The sequence below is a fragment of the Caretta caretta genome, chromosome 1 (assembly GCF_965140235.1).
Source record: "Caretta caretta isolate rCarCar2 chromosome 1, rCarCar1.hap1, whole genome shotgun sequence".
NCBI lineage: Eukaryota > Metazoa > Chordata > Testudines > Cheloniidae > Caretta > Caretta caretta.
In genome coordinates, this window is record NC_134206.1 from 5822728 (window position 1) to 5831948 (window position 9221).

A 9221-nucleotide genomic window follows, 5' to 3' on the forward strand; every position below is an offset into this window, starting at 1 on the left:
CAGTATAACAACAATGCTCAGTGCATCATGGGCCTTCCAAAGACACCCGACATGACAAACTTTGCATTGGATACCACACAATCATATTATAAGGATGAACATGGAGATGCAGGGGGTTCCCCTGAGGCACAGAGTGTCATACCCTTTACTTGATGAACTGCTCTGGTTATCCGTGCACAAAGGTGTTTGCTTTTCACGCTGTACACTATTGGGTTCATCAGGGATGGGACCAGCAGGTAGACATAGCTCAGGAGAATCTGAAGGAAGGGAGAAGAGCTATTCCTGAATCTGTGTATCACAGACAAGCCTATCTCTGGTATGTAGAAGAACAGGATGGCACAGAAGTGGGAGATACAGGCGTTCAGGGCTCTGAGTCTCTCCATGTGGGATGCAACACTCAGCAGAGTTTTGAGGATCATCACATAAGACAGAAAGATGAGGAACAAGTCCAACCCCACAATTTAAGAGTTCAATAGACAATCCATAGATGCTGTTGACTGTGATATCAGAACAAGCCATCTTCATGACGTCCTGGTGCAGACAGTAGGAATGGGAGAGGACATTGGTTCAACTGTACCAGAACCATTTCAGGAGAATGGGCAGAGGGAATATTAGGGACACCCATCTTAGCTCAAAGAAAAGTCCCATCCTGGCTATTCTCGGTGGGGTTAAGATGGAAGCATATCTCAATGGGTTACAGATCGTGATGAAGTGGTCAAAGGCCATCAACAAGAGCACAGAGGATTCAATGCATGAAAACGAGTGGATGAAGAACTGCTGGGCAAAACAGGCATTGAGGCTGATCTCCCTAGAGTTAAATAATAATATCTCCAATGTTATCGGTATGGTTGATATTGATAAGTCAAGGTCTGCGACAGCCAACATGGAAAGGAAAATGTACATGGGCTCATGGAGGCTTGGATCTGTTTTTATAATGAACAGAATGACTGAATTCCCTACTATGGAAATGAAATATATTAAACAGAAGGGGCTAGAGATCCGGAGATGTAAGTCTTCCTGCCCAAGTATACTGGTAAGAATGAACACTACAGAGTTGAATTTGGTGTCATTGACAGCTGACATAATGTACTGTGCAGGGAGTTTTGAGCTTTTCTTTCCGAAATGAAAAAGAACAGGAGACTACATGATACTCAGCAAAACATCATTCTGCGCTTAGTGCAAGTCTAGAGACTCCCAGGAGCTCAAGGAAGATCAGCAAAACCAAAGTCTTGCATTTACACCACCATTAGGAATATAAGCACTGCCAGACAGAATCAAACCTGTAGTCCATCAAGCCCAGTATCCAGTGGCAAGTTCCAGATGCTTCAGTGGAAGGTGGAAGAAACCCTGCAATAGGCAGCTATGAGATAACCTGCTCTCAGGGAAAATTTCTCCCTGAAACCCATAAATTAGACATATTTTGTGGTGTAAATCAGGAAGGTTTAGAGCCCTTCTAAGACTTTTTAAAACAATCCTCACTACTGTAATTAGATTTTCTGGTTAGCCATATAAGCATCCACTCCCTCTTTGAATCCTGCTACACTCTTGCCCCCCTTGATATCTTGTGGCTGGGAGTTTCACAGCCTACTTGAGCACTGTGTGATTTTACAATTGTGACTTTCCCACAGACATCCTTTTTGGCCCTCCACTTCTGGCTATGCCCCATTGTATAGTGACATGAGTCTAAACACAGGGCCAGTTTATGGTGAAAATATTCTTTGATCTATGTGTCCTGGATTGAAGATATATATTATATATATAATTTTCTCCACTCCTGACAGTTCAAATTATGCCACTGCCTTTTTGCAGTACATGAGAAAAATTCTTATTGCCATTTTCTTAATTCAATAATATTGACTTTAACTGCATCACTCCAGATCTACATATATAAATTCAATCAGAACTGGGCTCTATTTACTTTCCCTTATCAGATGCTACCAGTGATACACTCTGACCTGCAAGAATCCCTCCAATGGAAGCTGAAGTGTTTCCCTGGCCAATGTTAACTGAATCCAGAGAGTCTGATCATGCTACAGGCTTCTCTTCATCCTCACAGGACCTGCATCCTCTCCCCTGCAGGAGTTTGTAGATATTTGTCAAGTTACAAGCTAACACCTAGTGTTACTTCAAACTGGGCGGGGAAGGGGACGACATCACAAATGGGTGAATAGTGCAAACACTAGGTTTGCATTAATATCCAGTTGAGTGTGCAAATTACTTGAGCAATGCTCCTGTAAGAGGTGATGGGCGTAAGTTAACACAACCACTAATACACACTCCTTTCCTATACCTGAGGTCTACTCTTTGCTGAAACACAGACCAGTGGTTTTGTTTTGTCAGGAATTTTTGGAAAGACTTACACAAACCTTCAAGAGCGATTGAATGCATGACCTGAAATGGAAGTGTTAGAAACAGCCTCTGGTCTGCTACTAAGAGATGGTATCATACAACTATTCACTAAACATGATTTCATAGCATAAACCCTTTGCAAACAGTATGTGAAGTACTTCTGATATACTTTTGAAAGCCAAACCATTAAGCAGTGAAGATACCACTGCTCCTTCCTGTAGAGATTTCAACAACTCTACTGCTGGCTTTCAACATACAATCATGTCATGAAAGTTTGGTTTGGTAATATTTTTGTTACAATGGAAAGTTTTGGCTCAGGGCATCAGGGCATCAGGGTTTTAACATTCCAAGCTCACTTTAAAAGTTAGATTTCTGTGTAGCTTGAACACCCCACTGTGGAGCATGTGCAGATGTGGGGGAGGGGTTCCCAAGCTACCTAGCGCTGCCTGTCCTCCAGCCCCGTCATTGAGTCACCCCGACAGCCCAGCTGAGTCCTTGGCCGCTGCACAGAATATCTGCCAATGGAAACAGCTTCCAGCCTTTCCCCTTCACTTCACATTTTAAAGATATTGAAACCTGCCAACGCACCCAATTCCTGCTAGAAGAGGAGCCTCTGACACCAGAGGTCTTCATCCTAAAGGACAAGGAGTCATCAAAGCGATTGCATGGGAAGCAGTCAGTATCCTGTTCAGATAAGGAGGCAATTGTCTTTATGAAGCATGCCTGCACATTCCCTTGGGGGCCACTTGGCCATCAGAGAACCTCAGCTGCTCGGCTTAGTGTGCAAAGGTTTTTAACCCCATCATGGCAAAGTGCAGGAGGCCAAATCAAAGGGGATGTGTGTTTATGCTACACAACTGGACTGCAGTGTCCACCCTGCAGGCTCTACTCCTGGAATCCGTGCTTGTTGCTACTGTTCAAATGGTTCTGATTAGTCACATGGCTACCTTGGGGACGGCCGAGGGGTAACGGTGATGCTGTCTCAGCTGTGATCTTGCTGAAATACAAGAACATAGAATAATAATAATAATATAGGAGCAGATTTCTCCCTGGCAGCCCCCTTTCCTGCATTACCAACCTAGGGTGCAGGCCAGGGAAGGGAGATTCCACAAGGCTCCGTACAGGGAACTTTCCCTCGGATCATTCCAGGAGGGAGGTCCCTTCCCTTTTGCCTGAGGAATCCAGGGATCCCCATAGTTAATCACAGATCTCAGTGATCCATTCATAGCTAGACCCACCGATCCACAATTTCTGGACCTCCACACCTCCTCTAGGACCCTCTCCAGCTCCCTGCTAGCACAGGTTCATCAGAAATGTGCTACCAGGGCCTGTCACAGTAGCCACTGCCCACAGGATCTGCTGATGGGGCATTGGACAGGGTGGATGGGGCTACACAGAGATTGGAAGGCTGGTTAGAGTAGCTGATGGGCACAGTACCCCAGCCACGGATTGGTCAGGAGGTTTTGACCTCTCCATACCCAGAATGCAGCCAGAGACTCCGTCAGTGCAACCTTCGTTTATGTTTCGAGGAAGAGGCAGATGAAAAGCCTCCAATTTCTCTTGGGAATCCAGGCACCTACAGCTGGGAAGCATCATGACAGCTGAAATTTCAGAGAAAAATGACCCATTTTCTATGAGAACTCACCTCAAAAAATGGATGAAAAGGATACATTTTAGTTTGGGTCAATATTTTTGGTGGGGAAAATAAACTCTCTGTTTTCCAGCCCAGTTCCCAGGGCTGAAATCGTTCTAAGGCATTTAGCTCTGGTTCCAATGACTGTAGCATCCAAGCGCCTCACAATCTATAACATTTATCAGTACAACACGCCATGCAGTAGCTCAGTGCTATTAATACCACTGGGCAAAAACATAAGGAAGATGCTGACCCATCTTAAGGAGAAGGGCAGGAATAACAGCATGATGGATAGAGATATTTTGAGCAAATCAACATGTACAAGGTAACGGGCGGCCCTTGGCTATGTCAGTGGGTGGTGTTAGGATATAGATATTCAGGCCTGTCTGCAAAGGCCTGTACTCTATGAATTTAGGTGTATTCTTATCACTTAGCTAGTTCTAGAGGTATAAAAGAAAGAATCAAAGTCACTGTCTATCGGTGTAAGGGCCTTCTCTTACTGTGACAGTCTGAGGCCCTGTTCTTTGGCTAAGCAACAGAGGCAGCCATAAGCTGGAAAGCAACCGGTCACCTCCTCACATTCCAAACTAGTCACATTGAAAGAAGGTGCTATTGGGCTGTTAGGATACAATCCTGTCCTGATAATGCCTATCGCCTCCAGAGAAAGGGAAGTGCCTAGAAGATATAAAAGGAAACTTAGTTTGATAGCATCCTGTCTGGCAAGAACTCACTTATCAATAGCCGGGATGTGAAATCCGCACTTCTGTATTGTTTTGTCATTATAGTTCCCACTTTGCCATTGTTTGTCTGTATAATCTCTGTCTGGTTCTGTGATTGTTTCTATCTGCTGTATAATTAATTTTGCTGGGTGTAAATTAATTAAGATGGTGGGATATAATTGGTTACATAATCATGGTACAATATGTTAGGATTGGTTAGTTAAATTTCAGGAAAATGATTGCTTAAGGTATAGCTAAGCAGAACTCAAGTTTTACTATATAGTCTGCAGTCAATCAGGAAGTGGGTGGGTGTGTGGGTGGGAAATGGGAACAGGGAATGGGGATGGGGAAATCATTTGGCTAAGGGCAGGAATTGGAACAGGGACACAGGTGTAAGGCTCTGTAGTGTCAGAGCTGGGAAGGGGGACACTAAGGAAGGAAACTGGAATCATGCTTGCTGGAAGTTCACCCCAATAAACATCAAATTGTTTGCACCTTTGGGCTTCGGTTATTGTTGCTCTCTGTTCATGCGAGAAGGACCAGGAAAGTAAGTGCGTGAAGGAATAAGCCCCCTAACATCTTGTAACTTGATTATTTAACCAATTATATTCCACCACCTTAATTAGTTTACACCCAGCAAAATTAATTATACAGCAGACAGCAACAATCACAGAACCAGACAGAGATTATACAAACAAACAATGGCAAAGTGGGAACTATAATGACAAAACAATACAGAAGTGAGGATTTCACATCCCGGCTATTGATAAGTGAGTTCTTGCCAGACAGGATGCTATCAAACTAAGTTTCCTTTTACATCTTCTAGGCACTTCCCTTTCTCTGGAGGGGATAGGCACTATCAGGACAGGATTGTATCCTAACAGCCCAATAGCACCTTCTTTCAACGTGACTAGTTCGGAATGTGAGGATGTGACCGGTCACTTCCCAGCTTATGGCTGGCTCTGCTGCTTAGCCAAAGGCCTTTGCCTAAAAACAGGGCCTCAGACTGTCACAGTAAGAAAAGGCTCTTACACAGGCAGACAGTGATTTTGATTCTTTCTTTTATACCTCTATAATTAGATAAGTGATAAGAATACACCTAAATTCTTAGAGTATAGGCCTTTACAGACAGGCCTGAATATCGATATCCTAACAAAGACGTTTATGGCAGGGTGGGAGATTGAGGCAAATCGTCTGGCCGCTGATTACACGCAGCCAGACACCAGGGCAATTAGAAGAGCACAGCAGTGTGCGCTGTGCATCAGAGAAGCTTTGAAAACCAGTTTCATGACTGGCCAGGCTACTGTGTGACAATTCTGTTCGTTTCTCCTTGATGAAAACCCACCCCCTTAATAGCCCAGGAGGGGTGGGAGAAGAGAGAGTCACTGGGTGGGGTGGTGGATGAGGTGGATGAGGGGAGGAGGGAAGGACAAGGCCACACTGCACTTCAAAATGCATTGAATGCCAGCCTTCTGTTGCTTGAGAAGTCCTCTGGGGTGGAGTGGTTGGGTGCCTGGAGGCTCCCCCACGCCCGCGTTCATGGGCGTCTGGGTGAGGAGGCTATGGAGCTTGGGGAGGAGGGAGGGCGGTTACACAGGGGCTGCAGTGGCGGTCTGTGCTCCTGCTGCCTTTCCTGCAGCTCCACCAGACTCCAGAGCATATCAGTTTGATCCCCCAGTAGACTCAGCATTGCATCCTGCCTCCTGTCATGATGCTGCCACCACCTCTCCTCTTGCTCCCGCAACCTCTCATCTTGCTCATCCCTCCTGTCCTCGTGTTCATTTTCTGCTTTCCTGGACTCTGCCAAAGTTTGCCTCCATGCATTCTGCTGAGCTCTTTCAGTGTGGGAGGACTGCATGAGCTCAGAGAACATTGCATCGCGAGTACATTTTTTTCACCTTCTTATCTGCACTAGCCTCTGGAACGGAGAGATAGGGGAAGCATTGAAACATTTCCAGCTGCGGGAGGAAAAAATGGGAGAGTAGTATTTAAAGATACACATTTTAGAGAACAATGGGTAGACTCTTTCACGGTGAACCAAGCTGTTAACATTACATATCACGTGTGATTTGGGTACAAGGTAGTATTTTGCCTCTTATGTTGAGGGTTGAGGGCCTGACGGTTTGGTGAGAGAGATCACACACACAGGGCTGGGCAACAGAATTTGGAGTTGAAGGCAGCCATGGTAAGCCACAGTCTTTTGGCTTCTTCAACCTTCATAACATGTGGGAATGGTTTCAAACAGCAGTGCCCTCCTTTCCCATACCAAGCACCCATTAGGTTGGCCATTTAAAAGGAGGGATTGCGGTTTTTTTCAGTTAATATGCAGCACAAACCCAACTAAGGCCCCACCAATTCTCTGGGATGATCACTTCACCCATCCTCCCACCGCATGACTAGTATCAGGGAAGATCCCTGCCAGCCAAACACGAACAGTTCAGCATGAACGGATCCCCTCGCCACCGCATGGCTAAAAGTGGGGATGATTTCTTTTCAGCCACAGACAAACAGCCCAGCAGGAAAGGCCACCTCTGAATGTCCCCTTAAGAACGTTCCTGGAGTATTTCCGCTCCATCCCCAGACACGTTAACAGATTTTTCCAGTAACTGTACTGGCTGCGAATGCATCCCAAGACTTCAGGGCAAATTAATCATTAAATATGCTTGCTTTTAAACCCTGTATTATATTTACAAAGGTACACTCACCAGTGGGGCCTTCTTTGGCTTCATGGTCCAGGAGCCCACATTGGGAGGGTTGGGAGGGTATTAGCTCCAGGGTGATAAACAGTTCCTGGCTGTCGGGGAGAACGGTTTCTCTTCTTCCCTGTTGTGCCCTATCCTCCTCCTCCTCCTCAACATCATCTTCTTCATCCCCAAAATCCTCACCCTGTTGTGTGAGACTCCCCCCTTGCAGGTATCCACGGAAGGGGTGGGGTAGTGGTAGGGGCACCCCCTAGAATGGCATGCAGCTCATCATAGAAGCGACATGTCTGGGGCTCTGACCCAGAGCGGCCATTTGCCTCTTTGGTTTTTTGGTAGGCTTGCCTGAGCTCCTTAATTTTAACATGGCACTGCTGCGGGTCCCTGTTCTGGCCTCTGTCCTTCATGCCCTTGGAGATTTTTTCAAATATTTTGGCATTTCATCTTTTAGAATGGAGTTCTGATAGCACGGATTCCTCTCCCCATACAGCAATCAGATCCAGTACCTCCCGTTCGGTCCATGCTGGAGCTCTTTTGAGATTCTGGGACTGCATGGTCACCGCTGCTGATGAGCTCAGACAGCTGCAGCAGCACAGGAGCCAGCAAACAAAGCTGTAAATAGGGGAGTTTGAGGGGGAGTTTGTCTTGAGGTGCTTGTTCGGGGTTTGTTTTTGCTGTGGGGGGTGGTGTTTTGGTTTGGTTTGTGTTTCCCAGGTGAACAGGATTTAGGTGGGAAGGTGAAGACAGACACAGAGGCAGCAGTGGGAGTGACTCATGTAGTGGAAGACACAATGAAGATGACTGGATGTGGAAGCTGTGGTATGTACATGGTCCTGGAGGGGGGACCTGGTAAGAGTTTTGTCTGCATGAAATGCCATCTGATAGAGCTGATGGAGGAAAAGATCTGAGGTTGAGATGCAGGTGGAGAGTCTGGAAGAGTTTAGGAAGGGGTTTGTGTAGATTATGGAGGTATCTAAAGGGAAAAGCTCAGACTTGCTGGTGGAATTAGGGCTGGGGAATTCTGAGGGGAGACTGGGTGAGGAAAGTGGTCAGTGGAAGCATGTGACTAAAAGAACCAGGCAGAGGAAAAGATGGGCTAGTGAAGGAGAAATAGAGCTCAAGAATAGGTTTGCAGAGTTGGAAAATGAAGAAGGGGCTCATCAGGTAGTCACTGAAGGTGGAAGGGCAAGGAAGAAGAGAAGAGCGGCTAGTCCTATAGGCTCTGGCTCCCTGGGTAGCTCTTACCATGGTCAGGTTCTGGCTTTGGGCCTGGAGAGGGGTGGAGCCTCAGGTAAAGAGGAGGAGCAGGGGGTGGGGCTTGGGGGAAGGGATGGGGAAGAGGGATTGGCCTTGGGGGAGCAGGGGCTCGGTGAATGTGGAGACGTGACTCTTGCATAAGTTCTGCTTCTGCCTTTGGAAAAAGTGGTCACCCTACACTGAATGGGCTGGGCTGGGATAGGAGCCAGCCTTGCCTCTGATGGGGAGCAGATTCCCTTTTCCACCCCTTTGCATTGTTAGGACATCACAAACAGAGGGGAGGAGGAGGGAATCTGGGCCTGAGTCTCTTGACAGGACTCCTGTGTGTCAGACCCTCACTCGCACACGCAGCTCTGCCCTGCCTCGGTGAGGAGTGGGCTCAGCAGGTGGGTGGTGTACAGAACCATCAGTGGGGAGGCGGGGACATACTGCCGGTATGGCTTCTCCTGGGGCTCCTGCTTTAATCATGTCTCTGACACAACTCAGTCACAAGCACCTGGCTGAGGGAGTAGTGGACGGGTGGGTGTCCCTTGAAAAGCTCCTGTCCACAGCTGCTGCAACCCT

At 46.8% G+C, this 9221-nt stretch overlaps 1 pseudogene; it reads right to left on the reverse strand.

The window, feature by feature from the left end:
- Nucleotides 1-86: 86 nt before the first annotated feature.
- On the reverse strand, nucleotides 87-1083 carry LOC125644370 (olfactory receptor 51G2-like; annotated as a pseudogene).
- Nucleotides 1084-9221: the final 8138 nt, after the last annotated feature.